Here is a 21,609-nt window from a genome sequence, read left to right as displayed (position 1 = left end):
ACAAAGTACACTGTACAAACCACAATGAATTCCAGGTCGCTCCTTTGGCTGTAAGATAGATGAGAAGTTCACATGCTAAATTATCTCCAGATTCAATTGATTGAGTTCCTCATTCTGGTCTGCTTAGGCACATCCTAAATTCCTTTCCTCTCACTCGACTAACTCCACCCACCTATCAAGGAAGTAGAAGTATTTTTCTCCATAAGCAAGCATAATTCACAGGGTGGGGTACATCAAGCAACACTGCTTTTCTATTTAGTTTTATATTTGCTAAACACGTGGACCTAATAGCTCATTGCTCATTGAACTCCAGCTCCTTAAACAATGTGGACACAGAACTAGGGCATTAACTTCTGAGTACCCAGCAAATCTCTTTTCAAAGAGATTCTAGCAGCTACCTGAGGCACGCACACGCTGGGAAACTGCAAGTGACAAAAAGAGAGGGATTTGCCAGGCAGATTGTTTGGACTGAAGGAGAAGCAGAAGGTTATTCAGAGACCATAATTATTGAAGGTGCACAGAGAGAAGCAAAAGTTGCTTTTTAGTTTACAGTAGCCTGTTTGGAAAATAATTTTAACCACTCTTTCCATGCATTAAGGAAAAAAAAAAAAAAAAGAACAAAAACCTTCTTTGATACAAGACTGGGCAAAAATATTCACCCTAAGCTTTCAACTAGGGTGTAAGCCTAACCTAAATCCACCAACTCTGGTGAAAAAAGCTGAAGTCCTCAGGTATCCCCAGGAATTCAGCGCCATACTTCCAAAGCTGCCAGCAGGCCCAAGGGGCAGGAGGGGAGGACAGCAGGGAACCGCACTTCTGCTGCCCAAGTGGCTCGTGTCTGTTTACACCTTGAAGGTTTGTTGATTGTACTGCCAGGACAACCCTGCTGGTTGCTCCTATCTGTTGTCAAGCAAAATAAACTGCAGCAGTAAAAGCAGCTTTGTGCCTGCATAACTCAGTCGGGGTATAAACAGACAACCTTTTCTGGATGTGGCTGAAGTGCTCTGAAATATTAATCCCTCTGCTGCTTGCCATGCCCTGATAGTTCGAGTGCTTTCAAATTCACTACGGGCCTTGCCATTCAGCGGAGCTTTGTTTGAGCTAACTCAGCCACCTTTGCCTGAAATGGGCACAGGGTCTGCAACGGGGCGAGGAAGCCAAGAGGCAAGGGAGGAGGAACCACCTCAGGCAAAGGGGAAACGCGGAGCAGCCAGCCGCTAACAGCTCAGCCTGCGCCCTGAACATGTCTACATCCAGCCTCAAGTTACTCCAGTGTTTGCCTTCATATCAAAAGGTCACCTTTCTCAATAAAACTGAGCAAACATTTCCAGATGTGTTGTACCTGCAAACGTTTCAGTGCAGTTCATTCTTTCGACCTCTTCCTGTCACAATTCTTACTTCAGCTGGAGATTATACACTTACCACAATTCTAAATAATGATACACTGAAAGCACTCACACAAAAACAACAACAAACCCACCAAAAACCATGTGAAAGCATGTTTGCAGAGTTCATACCACCTCCTACCCGTCAGGCCAATCAGGCAGAAGTTCCTTTCTAAGCCAGTACTAAAACCCCGTGTTTGCTAGTAGTTGTAACTTACTTGTTTGAAGATGAAAAGTTCAGGACTCAAGGTTACCTATGGTCAAAAACACTACACTATTCTTCAACGCGTAATCTTTAGATCAGGAAAATTCAGAAACCGGATGCCAAATATTTACTTTAGAAGAATTTTTAATAATGACCATTTCCTAATATAAATTAATTGAAACACCATTAAAAAGAAGTTTAATTATTCAGCTTTCAAATAATCTATGTGGAGCATAAAGGAGCTTTATGTAAATGGTTTGGGCTATTTATTATCAAATAAAATTCTCAAGTTATTTTGTTGTATTGTTCAGAGTAATTACATAGAACAGCTTGGCAGAAGATGGCTAAAAGTATAACTGCAAGACCTCCAACTAAATCACAATCCAAGTTCTCCAGTTGAATAAAAAAAATCATGGTCACAATTTAAAGCTTATGGATATAAATAAAAGACTGTGGAATAATCTCACTACTGTTTATCTCCCAAAGCGTACTGTAATTATGGATTGCTGACCAAAACAGGTCCAAACCAGTCCCACGCACCTTTCACACCCACTGTACCATTCAGAGCCAAGGTGAATGGTACAATTGGTGAATGGTATCTTCAACTCACACGTGGCAATGGATGGAAGAACTGGGACGGGTGAATCCACTGCCACCCTGGTTTTCTGCTTTCTGTGATGGGGAAGGAGCAGATAAATTGGCTTGATGGCAGGTACAGCTGAACAACGCAGAGCAGATTCAGAATTGCTACTGTTCTTAGTTTGTTAATTTGGCTGATATATAACAAAGACCCGGGCTAAGAAAGTGCATAGTTTAGGGCTGGTTCCTAAGCCACATACTTACACCTCCCGCTGCAGCAGCATTGGAGAAGAGCATGGCAGAGAGCAGCCCGCACGTACAATGCCAACTGTCTGCTTTCAGGCGATTGCTCTATGTCAGATTCTTAAGGCTGCAAAGTACATACTGCAACCGGAATTCGGAGTTGTCTGTATTACAAAGACAGCTATCTGAAACTGGGGATAAACTTAGAAAACAATGAAAAACCACATCAGATTTGCTTTCATAAAATACAAGTGAACTAAGTGTGTCACAGTTCCTGAACACCCCACCGGGCAGTACAGACCTGTATGGCCGTCACTACCAGGTTTCTTTTATTTACTTTAGCTCTATAAGGAACTATCAACACCTAGAACAACAGAACTTCTGGCAAAAAGACAGAATTGTGATGGGAAGTTTATACGGAAAATATTCTTTCATATGAGACACAGATAAGATACCAACGTTAAAGTGATATTTTCCACCAAGAGCAGTGCTTTTACTCTGTGCTTGCGCACTCATCCAAAACTTTGCACAAAAGATGCTCCCAACTCTATTTATTTAAAAAACAAACAAACAAAAAAAAACCTGGAACCAACCAAGAAGAGTAGAACCATCATCAGAAATGCTGATTACCCTTGCTAACCTACCTGACCTCATACTCCTCTGGTGTAACTGACGGCACTCTCAACCTCACAAATTCTTCTTATAAATGATTTATAACCTAGTTTAACAGCTGTGAATTTAATACCTCCCAATAATCATTCTGTAACTGAAAAATGCCATAAAACACCCCATCATAGAAGGATGAGTCCTGAACATCCTCTACTGCACAGCAACACTTCATAACTCAAACTTCTGTAATCAACATCCACGTAGAAGACTGACGTTGAAGGATGTGACCTGAAGCAATCCTAGGCACAATGCACAATATTCATTCTGCTTACTGAATAAAGTTTTCTGTGGTGAACAGAAGATGTGGAATAAGCTGGTTTGAAAAGGTAAAAGTTACTCATGAACACTGTTCTGTTCGTAGCTTATGCAAATAATCCAGAAACGCAGGCACAGTCAGCAGGAGCAAGATGACAAGATACTCCAGAAAAACCTGGAGATTTTTTTTAACCAAAAAATGTGAGGACACTATGCAAAAATAGATCTCTCTCTACATCAATGTCACTAGTTTTGATGCAAAAGACTATTTTTAAAAAGATGAGATGTAGAGGAAGAGTTCAGATTTACAAGTAATTTGGTTTATATATAGCTGACTGACTTGCTACTGTCAGACATCTGTCACCACAGTTACTAATTACTGCTCTTTAAAATACCTCTTTTACTTAACTTTTGTCCTCACAGTTCCAGAGAATTCCCCCAAATCACCCTTCAGCTACAAATTCTGGATGACTTTAGGGCAAATAGAAAATATTTCAATTAATTTTCTTCAGAGCTGAACCTTAACATCGGTCACTTCACATATAGCCTGTTTTAAAACCCCTCTTTGGACGTAACTCACAAAATAGCTCCGGGCATTAACAGCATTGGAAAAGCAGCAGCAACTCTATTCTGAACACAGAAACAGGACCAATTTCCCCACTCACTACTGATTTCACGCAATTGTCTTCAGGGGTACAAAATATTTAATTTTCAGCCTGAAGATGCTGAGATATTTTAAGGTATATTGCTGCTGCAAGTGCTAAGGAAATGAACAGTAAAGTGCAGTCCTGAGAACGGTCACTCACGTGGTCCTGAGATGCCCAGACGGACTCATTAGACTACAAACGCAATATAACGAAGTGACTTATTTTGCATGACTGCTGTCACAGACAACAATACCTTTTACAACAAACAGATACTTTGAAAAAAATATATATCCTGTAGCTTCATATTAAAAACCTGGCTAGTGTTAGGGATTCATACAAACAGTAAAGGATAAAAAATAGCTTTTCCAGAAGGATATTGTACTTGTTGCTAGGTAGTTGTTCTGCTCTACTTAAGAAAGCTGATTTTCTTATTACAGAAGAATTATTATTACATTTAATATGGCTATGTATCATTTAATCACAGTGATTACTTTGTATAATTTACATCAACTTCTATCACTATACCAAAGACTTAACTTGGGGCAAACATAGGGACAAGGTGACTTTCTGGCATTCCTTTTAACGTTACTGCGTTCTCTGTATAAACCAGTTATGGAAATACACTGCGACTCGACATGGCTCTAAAATAAAAAGGAAACAAAAAGACTGACTAGGTGATTACCTAGAAATTCAAACTTCTTCAGGATAACCACTTAAAATAGCACCAGAGCCTCTAAGTGTAAAAGATTGCAGAAATATTCATCAATCCTGATGCCCTTGCCTGAATACTTTCCTCCAAAACTCAACCCACTGCTCAATACTATTGTTTGCTCTAATACTTTTATGGGACTTTGGCAACATGAAATATTTGAACTTTGCAATAATGAAAGTAAACATCCTGAAGCATGCACAGTCCTGAAGACTGTATGTGTAGGAAACACATATCCACATAAAATAAGCAAAGAATTATTAGCTCTACAAAGAACAGATTCCCACCTACCTAATTCTTTTTCAAATCTATGTTCCTAGAAGTCTGCACCTGTACTAAATTTCTGCACCAGGGAAGAATGCTAAAACTATTCCGAGAACTAAATTATTTATTCTTAAATTCATGATCAAGAGAAGTGATTACATGTGACAGTTACTTTCTCTAACCAACTTTAAAGGAATGCTTGAGTACAGGATTTAAAAAAAAAAGGCAAAAAAACAAGAACCATGGTCTTGTCGCTGACTGTAACAATGAAAAGTGTGACAAAAAGGCAGGTTTGTCATGTTAAGCAGAACTTTGCTCTAATTTAAGACCAGAAGTAAGGCATAAATCTCTTCTACTCCTTATATTTTAAGAGGCTGACATTATTAAAATTTAGCACAAATAAAAATCCATAACTAATAAAAGATCCATAACTCCTACACAAGAAATGCTGAACTGTTTCAGTGGGAAGACACTGGAGGACAGGCAGAATTGACAGGAAAAGCATAAGATAAATTTAAAAAATGCTAAAAAACAAAACAAAACTTGAAATACTATCAGGATCTGGCACAGCAAAAAATTAGAAAAAGAATTTCAACACTAATGTTATCCATTGTTTCTGCTTCCTCAAAAATCCCGAAGTATCTAGGTAACTGATACACAAAAAATAACTGAAATTGAAATTTTCCTTTAGAAATTTCATTACCTCACCAAACAATATTTTTCATTTGCAAGAAAATGGAAAACAAAAGCAGAAGCCAACAAGATTACCCGATACTTCGCCAGATGAAGAGCCAGAGGAGAAAGTCTACTTTACAGCAGCAGAAAGCACGAGGCTGGCTGGTGTATCGAGAAACTCCAACACTCATGCACAACCCCAGGCATTCGGAGGTCGGTGCAGCACTGCAAAGGCTGCTAGCTATCTTGCCACACTGCTAAGTTTCTCCCTTTGGTTAATCATTACATCAAAGCTCCTCTACTCCTTGCGAAGAAAAAAAGATCTCCGCTCACGTGTTCACTTTTAACTGTATAGAAAATACAGGGAGAATTTGCTGCAGCTGGTTTAACCTTTCCTCGTTTTCACTCCTTCCGCATTAGGTCCTGCCGTGTTTGCCTACAGTCATTAATGCCGCACTGCTGCTGCTTTATGGCAGAGAAAATTCACGGTGATCGCACAGTCGGATCCAGAAAAAACACACATTGGATTTCATAAACATTCCCAACTTGAAGTATGGTCTGGTAAGCATTTTTCACAATAAAACTCTACGAAAACTTTTTAAAACCCTGAAGAACTTATGAAAGGGTTCCTTCCTTTTCGCAAGGGTCAGGTTCCACCTGCAAAGACTTGTGGTGCGACCGCAGCGTTTGGGACTCGCGTCTGAAGCAAAGACGTCTTGCTTTCTGACACCACCTGCTCCCAAACTATTTATTAGCACTATAGTTTTCAAAATGTTCAGCACATTTCTAAACGACAGTTAAAATGACTGTACTGGGTTGAGTTTTATGCTATGGTGCCGTAAACTCAACGCAGCCAATAAAGAGGCAGAAGCACAAATTCTAACTCAAAACAACTGCCGAAGCACAAGTGACTCTGCACTAATTTTAATCACATCAAACCAGGTATTTCTGTCAGAGGTCCAAAACACAAATATTTCCTTAACAGAGCGTGGTGAGTTCACTGCGCACATCTCCACGCTGAAAACAGGGGGTCACCAGGGCACTTTGCTCCTCTGTCTGTTTCTGAAAACTTCTCTGGGTCACGTAAAGACCAAAACATTTTTATTCTTTTTAAGTACTAAATTAAATTTATTTCCATTCTGTGCTTTGAACCTGACCGTTCCATACAGAGAGCAAATGTAATTAACTGGAAACAAAACACTGTCAGAGAAGGGTGCGGCTCCGTCCAAAGACGGAAAATTCATTTTCCAGAACGGAGGAGAAATTTGACAATTGGGAGTTTATTTGTACTCAAGGCACTGCCAAGTCATACCTCCAACAAAGTGAGAGTGAAAATAGTCTGGGAGGAGGCTGCATTTATTTGCAACTCACTCTCAGGTCAAGACTTCCAGAGCAAGCAGCAACGGAAACATTTGCAAACAAAAGGCTGATTATTCCGGGGTCCTTCTGAGATCCATGATTAGACATTACAAAAAATGTTCACCATTTTTCTAGCTTAAGGAAGGAAATACCTAGAGCACGCATCCACGTACTGAGACGAGTCTGCCAGTGGCACGATAGATGGTGCAAGCTGCTTCTGATGGGTGATCTTGGAGGGTGTTAGTGAGCCATCTGTGCAGCCTCCTGGGGCCGGAAAGCCAGCCCAGCCCCGCAGAGCACAGGTAGGATGTTCAGGAGCACGGTAATTGCAGTTTCAAACACAGTGACTCACAATTTATACTGGTCTTAGTGAAGGGCAAAAATCACATCCATGGCACCTAGGGTTTACAGATTAAAAGCTTTGCTAACGTGGCAAAACTTACCAAGCTAATTATTGCAGCACAGCTTTCCATACAAAGTCTTTCAGTATCTTTTTTTCTAGTTATTTTCCATCACTTTCACAAAGTCACCGGGGACATCACACTGATAACACCAAGCCCACGACTTTTGTTCTTCGGACAAGGTAAAGAAACCTGAATGCCTTTTCAAATCCCTTTATCAATAAAAAAAAGCACTCAGAACACGTGCAAGAGCACATGACCAACCTGCCAGGGGGCACCAGGAGCACAGGGAAGGGAGCTGCAAAGCTCTGCTGGCAGCCTCAGCCTTGCAGCTGCACAGCCAGAGAGGGAAGGAGCCCACACCGATCAGCAATACGTTATCAATCAACGCGCCGTATTTCCTTCTAAAGCAAACATTTTTTCCAAGTACAAAAAGAACTTTCTAGCACCAGCTGTTCTAGATTGTCACCAAAGAAACATCCCCCATGATAACTCTCGTATGGGAATAAGAAATAGACGCTTTAATTCATTAATCAGCCATCAGGCAATTTTTCAAATGGCAGACCCTTCAGAGTATGAAAACCAGAGGCATCTACAGGCAGATCTCAGGTCATATTATCCAAAGGTCAAAACACAATATAATATTATCCTTACCAACAGGATAGGCATTTTTTATAGTGCCATTCTTTGCACTTAGGTATCATCATCAGAAACAAAAAAATTATAATTTCACCTTCTTCCTCTGCCACCTTGACCCTTTGGGAATAAAAAAAAAGAGTTTAGATAAGCATTATTTTTTGCTCCAGACTTATTAAAAAAAATTAAAAAGAGGGTGGGGGGTATAGATAGTTTCCACCTGAAGAGCACATGCAAGATTATAGAAAGATGCCTGGTCTCTGACTAACATGCTTTTCCATGCAGCTACCCACCAAGGGACCTTGTCCTGCTTAGCGTAGCAGCCTTGTACGTTATTCATCCATGAATGAAGGGCCATCAAGTGATTTTCCTCATTAATTCGGTGCTGATACTTTAAAGTAGGCATAAATAAATAAATAAAGGCCAGTTGTAGGGAACATATAAAGCAAAACTATTCTGCCTACCAAGAAAAGCTGCTGAACAAACAGAATCACACAGAGTGAAATTAGTGTAGAAGGCCTAGATGACTTGAATACACTTTAAAAAAAAGAAAAATAAAAACATCCACTCAACTAAAAGGTGAACCTCACCAAAAGATGAGCAGCCTCACCCAAAGGTTAGCAATGTCACATAACTCTTCCCATGTGGTTGCCAAGGGCATGTCCCAAAAGGTTTAACTAACGTACCAAAGAGGCCCAAATGATATTTTCTTAAGATTAGGAAATAATTAAATTATACATGAAATCCATCTTTTTTTGAGTTACACCATAGTAATTATGGCCAGTATCCCCTATCCATTTACATAACATCAATATTATGTTCTTACTTTGTAAAATCCTGGTGTTGTTCACCTGACAAGGATACAGCATGCAGTCCCACAGACCAACAACCCAAAGAAAAACCAGTTTGCAAGCATGAAAATGTCTTTCTTTTTCCTACTATTTAAGCCTGAGTTGCAACCACTAGAGGGCAACAATTACACACACTCATCCAAATTCGGTAAAGTGAACAAATTCAATGGAAAAAAAAAAAAAAAAATCACCTATCAGAAAATAACCTAAAATTCTGTTTAAGTATTTTTCATATCGAGGTTGTCATTAACTGTAGCATATATATCGTTGGTTGTCTGAACTGTGCATTCCATCATTACAGGCTGAAGTCTTCATACAGAAGCAACGTTTAAACTACACCATTCACATTAACAATTCTTCTGCTTCTCAGATCTGCAAATTAGGTTTCTCAGCTTCAATGTTCCTGCTACCGAAATTACGTAAATTACTGAAATTCTATCCAGAGTAAGCATGTGTAAAAATCATAATGTTGTCAAAGCCTTTTCAGATTAAACATAGGAAGTGAACTTCCTATTCAGTGGTAAAAAAATATCGTGCTAGAAGTTGGCCATATGTTCCAAAAGAACTGGAATCACCATGCAGATTTTTTCCACGTCTAATCAGCAGTTGAAAAATACTGCTGTTCTGAGAACAGGGAGGCTTTTTCTTCACAAAAGCATTTTCTTGAAATGTGTTCTTGACATTTAATATATAAAGTTTTGCTACCATTCATTATTCAGACTCTCAGAAGAACAAAAGAGAAAGTCCAGAAAGTAAAGCAAAGCAGCAGAATGAGCCATTTACTAAAAGAATGAAAATTAAAACGACTGGTAGAAAAATATGCATTGGTAACCCTAAGCAATAACATTCAAAGAATTATTTCAAATTCTACAGTTCCATAAGGACACGGAAGGAAAGTCAGCAAGCGTGGTTTCTGCAGTCATTAAGAACGATAATGACACTGAATAAACGTTTGATGCATTCAGGCGCGCATCAGATCAGTCCCATTTACACTGGCCCATCTACTCTGAAGGAAAACAAAAACCAGATGAACCCTCAAATTCAGTTCACATGAAACTCGGGCTGCACCCCCAGTATAAACACAGCCTTCCCACAAAAAAACAAGTTTGCTCTTAAGTAGTAAGCTTTCACATACCAAGAGGCTTGTCATCCAAACTTAAATTTAATATGGCTGTAGACAAGACTATTTATACTTTGATTAAAGAAAAATCAGCAAGTCTTTTACGCTACCTATAATTAGGTAGCATAGTCTAGTATTAGTATGAAGTTTTAATAACCTTGAACTAGGATTAGATGTTATCCATCGTTTGCTTCAAAGGAAAATAACTTGGGTTTCTGCGAATTGGCAGCATTAAGGGCAACATGACTACATACAAATTCAAGAGAAATGCGTTCCCCCATTGTTTCTTCTGTACTCCTCTGAATCATAGTTTTCTCCTGCAGCCTGGCAGTGTACTATGCAAATACCAGGCATATCAAAACCAGAATGTTTTGTTGGATTATTATGGCTTTGCATTATTTCAGCACCATCATTTATAAAAATAAGAATAAAAAAATGACTCTTTTGCTAGAACAATTTACTAGGCAGATTTTTACACGTTTACCTGCCGGAAACATGTAAAATGCTTCAGATTAAAGACTGCCTGCCCAGTCTTAAAACAAGATGCTATTCCTATAATAAGAACGGAATGATCATTTTATATAGAGATCAGTAATAGCTCTCCTGCTTGCTTATATATAGATCCACGTGAATATTCACTGAAGCTACATAACCTGGAAGATAAAGGCAATAAATAAAGGGTAAGATTCTCTTACATCAAAGTACCTTTCCACGCTGCTTCCCTTAGTAGGCAGTAATTACCCTGCCTATTGCGGGCTTCAAAAGGAGGAAGCAAGTCCTTTTCCTGCGGGATCTTAAAACTACCTCCTTCCTCCATTGCCATCTGACAGCAGGGGTTTGAAGAACCAGCTTAATTTTAGATACTCTTAAATGAGAGACTCAGTGGCAGTTTCTGGAAAGAAACGTGCACACAAGCTCAGCCTTTACACATCTCCTGGCTTTACTGGACAGCACGTTCCTTGACAGCGCTCAGTATCCCCCAGCTAAGTTTTCAGGGAAATGTCAGGAGTCAGTTCTCTGCTTTCTCTGTGTATTTCAACATCTTGCATCCTAGCAAGTTCCCTCTTTCTCACCAGGTCTACGCCGTGCAGCAGTGGCGTTTCACAGGGCACCCAACTGCAGGGAAGGCGTGCTGGGCAGCGCACAGCCGTTCTCTTCTCCCAGCCATCTGCTTTCAGAGCCGCTCCACATCGCTTCCCCAGCTTCCTCCCTGTTTACATGCTCTGGTTTCTTTTGGAAGGAAAACTGGGCATGTGGAGGAACTGAGCGCAGACGGGTCCTCTCCCACCACAGAACTGAGACGTGTCCAAAGCATGTAATCGACCAGAAGCACACCACTGAACATCCTGCACTATAGGTTCAACCTTCAACAGAAGGTATCTTAAAAACCAAGGAGTGCTGCACTTGTAGACATGAGCACAAATTCTTGAGGAAATTCTTTACGAGTTCTCATGGGACAAATAAGCTATTTTTTTTTTCCCTGATGTTTGTTTATTGCACAGCTTGCTTTTCTCATCTCTTTCTTAAAGTTAGGTACAAGACAAAATAAGCACTTAACCAAGGTCCCCCCCTTACACTGTTAAATTGCGTTTTACACACCTAATTCACAGCTTGACAGCTTGAACAGCCGATCTACCTACGGACTGCACACGGGACAGCCGACCAGCTTCCAGGCCCAGCAGCTCACTGTCTCCAGACTCCCAACATCAGTCACTCAAGCAGAGCTAAGAGAACCAGCTCAAAGCATCTCACTTGTTATTGTCCACTGCCAGCCAGCAGCGTTCACCTTCTTTGAGTTTCTCAACAGTTTTATAACCTCAGTGTTTCTTAATAGGCGCATCAGGAATGGTGACGTTTTCTTCACTTCCTTTTGAAAGCTTTAGCTTGAACATTTAAATAACAGAAACAGTAAACAAGGGTGTTAAGCCACAGAGACAGTTCAGAGTAACAAGGTAAAAAAAATGAAAAATCCCAGGCCAACTCACACAGACACTATTCTGAAAGAAAACCTGGAGGCATTTCAAACTCACTGAACTCATACTTTATTTCTAACTATTTTACCAATGTCTAAATTATCGTGTTTAAAATAATTTACAAACATACTAAACAATTTTAGAAAATCCCTCTGTTTTTAATCATTCGTATATTCAATGTCGAACTGGCATTTTGTCCTTTCACTTTAAGGGAATATTATAGGCACTAAGCAAAGCAATTCACTCCACAGTTAAATCCTGTAAACTGCAGGAAAGTATCATTGCACTGGGCCAGCATGCCACACATTCACTTCTTTCTCAGTAACACAAGAACTACTAGGAAACTTTATTCAGGAATAACCATCACCTTTTACTCTTCCACTCTCCTCTTTCTAAAGCTTTACACTTGCATTACAAATGCATATTTACAGGCATCTTGCCCTACAGACTCCAGGAGCAGGAGAGGTGCACCCATGGTGTGTCAATGGATCAGCTGGAACCTCCACACACTTCACTACAGAAGATGACTGCTTAACTTCTCTCAGATTTATGTGCAGCCATAATTGCAACTGAAGATTCGGCATATACCAGAAGAATTCAGTCCCTAAACCATTTCAAGAATAAAACAGAAATGAGATTTTAAAAAAGAAAAGCTTTAATCCAGCCAAATAATTAAATAAAGCACTCCTAACTCTCCTCATTTTGGAGCACAGAAATCATTTTAAAGCAGTACTTAATCCTCCTTACTTTACGTTACAAGTCACTCTGCAAATACATAGCTAACAGAGCAAATAAAGGTTTAACTTGACTGACTGTATTTTTACTATTCACATTTTATCTAAATTTTTGTTTTCCATTCATTTCAGATACTGTTTTACATGGATGTTCAAACTTAGCAGATCAAAATCGCTATTTACAGGCACAGAGAGTCTCAGAAAAAAAAATAAATGCCTTGGATTTCTGAAGACAACTATTAGAATTTTTACATTCTGCAGATATGAAAGGTAAGCCCTTGTGCCAATTTGAGGATGCAAACATTTATCTCTACTTAGTATCAACTACAGTGCAAACTGAGTTGCTAGGTATTTTATGAAATGACACATTCAAAACTACATCAAGAATAAAAGTATTTTAGCCGTGACAACAAAGTAAATGAACATCAGTAGTTCTATGCTGCTAATTCAAATACAAAGCAAAACCACTGACGCAAATCCTCAAATCCAATGCTTTCCATTAGAGGGTCACAATAAAAACCTTCAAAGAAATCTATATAAAACCCATATAAAAACACTTGAAGTAGTAAACAAGAAGTCTCCGTAGAACAAACAGTTATGGCACAGGGACTGTATTTCTCACTGTGCTTAGGAACAGCCTTACACAGACATACGGAACTACTCTCCCTAAAATCTTTAATGGAAGACAACCTAACTTACATTTGCAATGAAAACTCTGATCAAGAAACATTTATCTTGCTGCACGAGAAGATAATGATAAATGCTACTCCTGCATTGCTCACAAAGATGGCTCTATTTAACATGTTAAGAATATTTTGACAGAACTGAAGAAATTCAGCTGAGAGAAATACGCATTCTTCAAAATTAAATATTCAAGAAGTAAACTTAACAAAAATTTTTCAAGGAGAAGTTTTGTTACCTTAAATGATAACTAACCTTTACGATGACTTTTTTCACCAGCATAGAAGTCTGCTCGTCAAGTACTATGCTTAATGGTAGAAGTAAATTTAAAAAGGAGAAGTGGTAATGCATGTTTCCTGTTGTGTTTTTTTTTTTAAAAAAAAAAAAAAAAAAAAAAAAAAAAAAGAGCAACTTGCAATCTGAAGTGTGTAATCTAACTTCAATTGTTGTAAAGTTTCAATATTCCCTTTTGCATCAGTTCACCCACTTGCAACATCAATCACCTGGTCTCTATCCCATCTTTACTAAGTCTTCAACGGCATCAAACTCCTTGGTATATCCTCACTGCTTGGGTGCTTGTCTCATTTGACTCATTTGTTTACCCCTAACACTGAGAAGTCATCTGTGCACGAGTGCTGCTACAAGGCTCACCTCCACGTTTCTCACCTGACTGTACAGAGCTGCTTTGTGTCCTTCGTATTACTCACGCACCTACAGACCACCCTTTGATATGGCCTGTAACCTCAAATCACAGCAAGCAGTCTCACGACTTGTATTCAGAAGGAATGAGAGACACAGAACCAGAAAAGATTATTTCAGCCTTTGACCTCACTCTTCTTTCCCCCAGTTTTCTCTCTCCAGTCCCTAAAAATGCTTATCCTTGACTTCCTCCCCAACTATCCAACATTTACTTTGAACCCACCTGGACAAAACCTGTGAGGAAGCAAAGCTGCAGCTGAGAAGTGATACTGCCACAGCCCCTGGGAATCCTGCCTTCCTGCGCTGCAGAGAGGGGCGGCAGGAAGGGAAAGGTGGCAGGCAGGATCACAGTGACTTTGGCAAAGACACTATAGACTGTGTAGTACCCACTGAGAAAGGGGTACGTGAAAACAGACAGCAACTAGGTAAGGTAGCTCCTTAAGAAAGGCTGGAATTTTTTTTCTTCACCATGAATGGGCAGAATACGGGAGCACACAGCTTAGAGCACAAACGGGGAGCAGAATGGATGGGGCACCAGTCACGGAGAAGGGCTCATCTGACTTCTGAGAACTACTTCAGGAAAATTAACACGAAAACAGCCATAACACCCGCAACAAAAACTGAAACACTCACAGCTACATAGGCACTAGGTCTCAAAAGAACTAGAACTATGAAACAAGGATCACTTCACTCCCATGCTGTAGCTCAATGGTGCCTTTGTTGCCTACTCCATTTCACTCTCCGTTAGCTTACTGGCAAGAGCATCTTGCTTTCAATGACAATTGTCAACCACATGCTTAGAAATGCTCAGGTTCAGTGACACTGGACTTTCTAAAAGATATTTCCACTGGACAATACAGAACACATTGACAAGGTTTTGCTTCACGCTGTTTGATTTAGCTGCTTTGTGAAGGGAGCTAGGAAGTACATATTGAAACAAGTACTTTTTGAGGTGGACTGAAAACTTCTAAGATAGGAGAACTGGAAACTAAAGAGCATGATCACACTCTGAACTGCAGCACTGAGTCTTGCAGAAAGTAACAAAGACTCCATCTTTTACCAGTTTTCATAATCCAATTTCTCATTAGGTACATGGAAAGATGTGAGACATATAAGCTTCCCGCTGCAGGACACTTAAGTTTTACCCAAATGTTATACCAGCATGTCTGAAACAATCTTAATGCTTTGCTTTGTAAAGAGAAATCATTCATGTCTATTTTCCAGATGTTGAAGTCATAACACTCAAGAAAAACTAAGAAGTATTTAAATATTTCCAAAACTCTAAAGTTTGGCTTCATATACCATTAGTATGTTAAGCAAATATATTAATTATTATAATTCAGGCATTTAAATGCTAATGTCTTTACTATACCTCAAGTGCAGGCAGGTGTCTAAGTGCTTTGCATTTTAACTGAGCTGCACTGGAACTGACTTTACCACTTCTGGCTGTATAGAATAAATATTCAGGACATTCCTCCCATCACGGTTCTTCAAGCAAGGTCACAGAGCTCCTTCTAAAAGCTGTTTTTTCAAAGCAGATAAACTTTCTCCTCCCTCCTCTAGGATGCCAGCAACCAAAGCTCATACTTCAAAGGCCGCATTAAAAAAAATAAATTCTAATATAGCTAACACTATTTCAATTGGTCATCAATACAGTCCATCAGGAAAATAAGGAGATCATACGCAGCATAGGTAGTCAATGTAGCATATGCTTAAAGCAGAAGAAAAGAACTTGCAAAAAGGCCTCGAGACCTGCACATTGACACAGTTAAAGAAAATTGCCCTCCTGGCCAGCTGTGTGAGTGAATGAAGTGCATCTAATATCTTTTTTTTTTTTTTTCTGATTTATTACTGATGTTCTTTTCTTCCACTGCAATGGGACATTGCACCAAGAATTATAAAAAGCACAAACAGTGAGAAACTCTACCGCAATCAGAAATGTTGTAAACAATTCAAATACTATTTTAGTATTGCAATGAGTGCAATGAAGTAACAAAATACCACAAAGGGAACAATGATGGGGAAAAAAACAAACAAACTGGAAGATCAGTAGCAGGGCATCCCCTCCACCCACTGTAGCATCTCTAGCTTTATGGAAAGTAAACCCCAGAGCGCGAACTATAAGCAAAAAATCATAAAAGCAAAGGCTGAATTGGCCCATTTTTCACATTTGACTCAGTACACTCACTAAAACCCTTTTCAGTGTCCTAACAATTACACAGCCACTAGTAATACTAAAACTGCAGAAAGCTGCTCGCTTGCTTTGGTGTAAAATATGTTTTGCTTGTGTGTTCTCACCACGTTATTTCAGACTACAACCAGAACTTCCCAAAAGTTGCAACTTCCCTTCAGATTTAAGGGAAATTTATTCCTAGAAAGCATTTCTGTCTCTTGTTGTTTGCTGCTTGCTTCTACTTCCACACTCTCATCCACTAAACACAATCAGTTTTAAAATAAAAACGCAAGTTGGCTGTATAACGCAGTAATTAAGTTCTGAGTTAAAAAATGTTTTCTGACCATATATCATCACTGATTCTCATTCTAAAACTGACCCTGCCATAAGAGCTCCTTACTCAAATGCAATTTCCCAACACAACAGCATTTAGTGTAGTGTTAGGAAACGCTAACAGCCTGGCCAGCACACAGGCTGTGCTGTCACGTTACAAACTCTTATCAACATCTTGGGACTCAGAAGCCCAGCAGCTACCCGCACACGTACTCTTAGCTTCCATGTACAGACTAAACCAAAGTACCACGTATTTGTCGTGGACGCAACCATTCACACACAGGCAGCCACTCTTGCACGAAGGCACTCGTTAAACCACCAAACTTTTATCAGCAGCCAAGACTACTTGGCTCCTGCACAGCCCAGGATGAGAAATTTCAAATGAAAAAAAAAAAATCTAAGTTTTTCTGTTTGCTTGTTTTGTTTTTTGGTTGGTCAAAAAAAAAAAGAAATCTGAAGTAAACACCTCAAATCTGGAAGGTCAGTTGTTGCATTTCCTTTTTCTCTTACTTTTTAACATAGCATCAAGCAATTTCTCATGTCTTATTACAGCTTAAAAATGGCAAAAACAGAATGAGAAGTTCACCAGATTTTTACTCTTTAACTGCCAAGTAACTTGTAATTTTAGTACTAAAGAGGCAATCAGAGTGTCTTGGAAAAACAACTTCAACCTGAGGGTACCAGAAAAGGTATCCTTAGTGCTAACACCAAAGACTTCTTTAAATGTCACCAGGCAAAAGCTTCCTTTCGGATGCAGATAATGGACCTCAATTTTAGATCACTAAACTATCATACAAATTACCAATTCTAAGCACTGTCAACAATTAAGTAGAATTACGAAGGAATACCTGGGAAACCTCAGCACGAGTACAACAGTGGAATAAAAGGATTACTTTTTCCACAGGCATTAGCAAGCACTTCCTATTTGTTACATCTTTCTATTAACTGCAACATTTGCGCTGGATAGGAGACAACACATCGTTTTGGTTCAGCTTTGCTCACCTATGTAAAAACCGTCTAAAGCAACATTTAAAGCATCATTATGTAACGTACTTTTTAGACTTAATTTAGATTGAGGCATGACACCAGCAGACAGATGCAGTCACTGAAATAATGTAACAAGATTACAGCTCCCCTAACATTACTCAAAACTACATCCGCATTAAAGGTTTTTAAAGGATACTAAAAAGCAATTATTTTTGTAAATCTTTTGGAAACAAGACTGCAATTACAAAGGAAGATGTGTAAAGCAAGTTTAAACTATAAAATACATCAAAGAGCACAAGTTACAGATCTCACAAGAAAGACTAGTCGTCATGATTCCTTAATATTAGATCATAAAACATACATCATCATCTCAAACTCATCCAGTACCATCTACCCCGGGGAAGACTCGAAATAAAGCTTTGTGAGAAAAGGAAGAAGAAAATTAAATGCACTTTGATCAACCAGAGGAGACCAAATAACCCCACCTATCCTTGTGTCTGCATAGAAGATCATTCCATTTCAGGCACATTTACACCACGCTATAAAGCAGGGAAAATCCCAGAACAACGATGACTGAAAGAGCCCCCAGGAACGCAATCTGGATCTCCAAGATACTGCTCAAAGAAGTCACGGTGGCTGTGTTAGTGCAGTGTTTTTACCAAACTAACACCTCTCAAACCCATTTCTGGAACGTGGGGTCAGATTAACTCAACCTGAAGCTAACGGGTAGATGGATCTATATTAAAACTCTCTGAAGGCAACAGCCTGCGATGGGATGCACGTATAACCCGCATTGACTTCAGTAGGTGGCAGAGTGATTGTACGCAGATTCCAAAACAGAGACTTTTGAAAGTTGTCAGTGTATGTCAGCACAATGCATTTGTTCACGTACAAAAACCACCAAACATTTTCCCTTCTGTTTATGTGATAGTTAAAAACCAAAACAAACAGTGTTTTAATTTTCTAATTAGCAGTCAGATTCATGAATTTAACCAAAAATCAGGATGAAGCTATGGTAAAGAGCATTCAAAGCAACTAAAAATAACCATTTCTGTATTACCATAATAGTAGTCCATCCGTTCCTCCTTTAACTACTTCGGAAGGTCTCCGTCCACAGACCAAATCAGTGGCCTATAGTCACAAACAATATTTATATACCCATGGAAAGTCCTGCCTAAACAGCACAATTGTAGCTTTATCTAATGTCAACTAGCTACACAGATTTCCAAAACAGATATGCCCTTTCTATGATGATTTGTATTCTCGCCTTTCTCCTACAAACTCTGGAATATGCAGTCTAGGAAAAGTTCTCAAAGAGGAAGATTTGAAAAACCAGTTTCCCCTTTGAGTTTTTAAAAAGGAAGTGGTGGTTGAGAGCTGCAAGTGAAAGTGTTGAATTATTTCCACCCCTATGGAACTAGGGGAAGAACTAGGAACATTATCATATCTTTCATCTAGTACTTCTTGTCTGTCTAGTACATTTTAAGAAAATTTCTAGCTGAAATATTTTGGTGGGAATTTTAAGTTATACCATAAAATGAGTACTCTAGGTATTTCATAATACTAGATTTATCTATATATACATATATATGCTGTTAAGGATTAATTTTGTACCCAGAATTCTATCCCAAGTCCACAAGCAACCCAATTAGTCCCACCAAGAAGCTGACAACTGGGCTAGATGACTTCCAGAGGTGCCTACCAACCTAACTTATTCTGTGACAGTCCGTCCCTATCACGCACTTTGGCAGCCCTCGTTCGTAGCATTCTAGCTTCCTTCCAAGTAGATACCACCCTAGCTATACATAATGACTTACAGCTCTGCAACCTACAGAAACAAAAGATATTTGAACTTATAGCTTGATCCTTAATGATATAATACTGATTCCACATAACCTTAAAAATCCTCTTACATTCAGCAAAAGGAACCCCTGTAACAACAGCAAGGAAATAACAAGGGGTTGCAATTACCTATCTAGATCAAAGATTAGAAGAACATTTTGTCTGCAGAGTGGATTATTTCACATCCAAATATAAGCAATTGGTTTGGTTTTGTGTTTTTTTCCCTGCAAACAAAATTGAAAATGTTAAGATTTTCAAATAATTCATTATGCCTCCTGAAAGCTTTCAGAGTCTTCAAGCACCTGGAAATGGTATTTAACTACAGAAAACAGCAATGCTAGAATAAAATTGCAAGTAATAATACCATCAACATTGATTTGCAATGCCACCGCCTGTCAGTTCATTCAACTATCATAGCCAGCAACCAGACAAGGAGAGAGCGGCCAATTAATCGTGCCAGAAATCACTGGAAAGGTCACCAGAAATTTAAAAGGCAAACAAGCAGACAGGCTAAAAGCCCAGCTCTGCAAAAGCAGGAGATCTGGCTTCTACTCTATATGGTTAAGTATCACACTTCAAGAAAAGAAAATTAATAACAGAAAACAAGACAAAGTCATCAAAATCTGTTTTGTTTTGTTCTTGAGAAGGGAGTAAAGTGTTAAACAAACAAACAAAAACCTTTTACAGAGCATTAATATTGCATCATCAGACATCAAAGTTTTAGAAAATCTATGTGTAAACTTCATCTTGCTCAACATCCAGAAAAGGCACAACTCTGAGAAAGTGCCAGTTAAGAATATAAAATGCTGTATCAGGCAAGACCAATGGCATATGCAAACAGCAGCAGCCAGTACCAAATGCCCTCCAAAGAACGTGCTGTGCAAATGTCTATTTGGCCCATACCAAAGTTTTTCTTCTTTGATTTGAAACATAAGCATTTCTACTCCTTCCTTTAAAAAGGTTACTCATCTATACACAAACATCCACAACTTCTTTACCTTACTTTTATGGAAGACATATTACAGCTGTACTTATGAGAATATACAGAGATGAACCATTAACTAGTGTGTAACTTACTTTTGCAAAAATATAAATTCCTCGTGCCCTTAACTATCCTTGACTAATCCCAGTACTTTTAATATTTACTTTTTATGCTTTGCAAGTATAGCACGGCTGCTAGGGTTTATTGTGCTTTTCCCCTCAACTACAGCATTAATTCAGGATTTGGGACTTTCTGTCATAAGCCTGCTGGAAGTTCATCATTATTTTTGAGACTGAAATGAACTCTAAGACATCGCTCAATCACATACCTGTGGGTCTGATGCAAGGTAACACTGAAATTGTATTTGACTGAGTGTCTGGCGCCAGCACAATTATTTTCTTTTTCAAAAAGGAAGCTGTTCAGAGTCTCTGGCACACATCTTGCAGGGGCTTAAGATAGTGCAGCCCACTCCACCTTTCTGCCAGAGGTTCCCACTCCTAAACCAGACTGAAAAAAAGGTGTGGCTATACTGGACAAAAACCTGACAACGCTGCAAGCCTTCTTCCATCAGTTCTGCTACCTGAAGAAATATTCCTAGAAATACAGACAAGTTGGGAACACCAATGCATTGCCACAGCAAGACTTAACTTGGAGTTCTTAGATAATCCAAACTCAGCAAGTTAGTAACATCAACAGGAAGCAATTATTGATGTGACTCAAAAAAAAAATAATAATAATCCAGAGACAACAAACAATCATATAATTTAGTAGCAATAGCCTGTAAAAATTGCTAGCTTTAGGGATGGAGACAGCATTCTTCCTTCCCTTTCACTTGCCAGGTTGGTCTGTAAACAATGAAGTTCACACCAGTTTCATTTTACATTATCTATTAAAAGAAATGGCAAAAAAACAGAACACAATAAATCAGCTGATGAATTTGTTTACACATTTTGCAAAGTTTTAGCCAGATCAGATTGAAATCCACTCAAAGCAGCACACTGACACAGCTAAACACCACTAACCCACACGGCTCTTTAAAGGACACAAATTCAATTACTTTCACTAGATAATGAAGCAATCCAAACTGTTCTAACTCGCTAAAAAAAGAAATGGGATGGCAAAGCCAAATGAAAATTATTTCTCTAGTGTAATGTAAATCTACCTGCCAACAAGCAATGGATTGCTGCGAATAATGCATGGAAGTTTT

The 21,609-nt window shown here is 39.0% G+C and overlaps 1 protein-coding gene across 25 annotated transcripts in view; it reads right to left on the bottom strand.

Moving 5' to 3' along the window:
• The window catches only part of SLMAP (sarcolemma associated protein), a 104,640-nt gene that overhangs the window by 75,400 nt on the left and 7,631 nt on the right, over positions 1-21,609 (bottom strand). Inside the window, exon 1 of one of the 25 annotated variants that reach the window (XM_035338118.1) lies at positions 5,725-5,876. The exons of the other annotated variants lie outside the window; for them this stretch is intronic. The gene's annotated coding sequence lies outside the window, so the exon portion shown is untranslated. Of the gene's footprint in view, positions 1-5,724; positions 5,877-21,609 lie in introns of those variants that run through there. 25 annotated transcript variants of the gene reach the window in all.

This window comes from Oxyura jamaicensis, chromosome 12, assembly GCF_011077185.1.
Source record: "Oxyura jamaicensis isolate SHBP4307 breed ruddy duck chromosome 12, BPBGC_Ojam_1.0, whole genome shotgun sequence".
Classification (NCBI taxonomy): Eukaryota; Metazoa; Chordata; class Aves; order Anseriformes; family Anatidae; genus Oxyura; species Oxyura jamaicensis.
The sequence above is the reverse complement of the archived record's forward strand: the minus strand, read 5'-3'. Positions and strand labels throughout refer to the sequence as shown.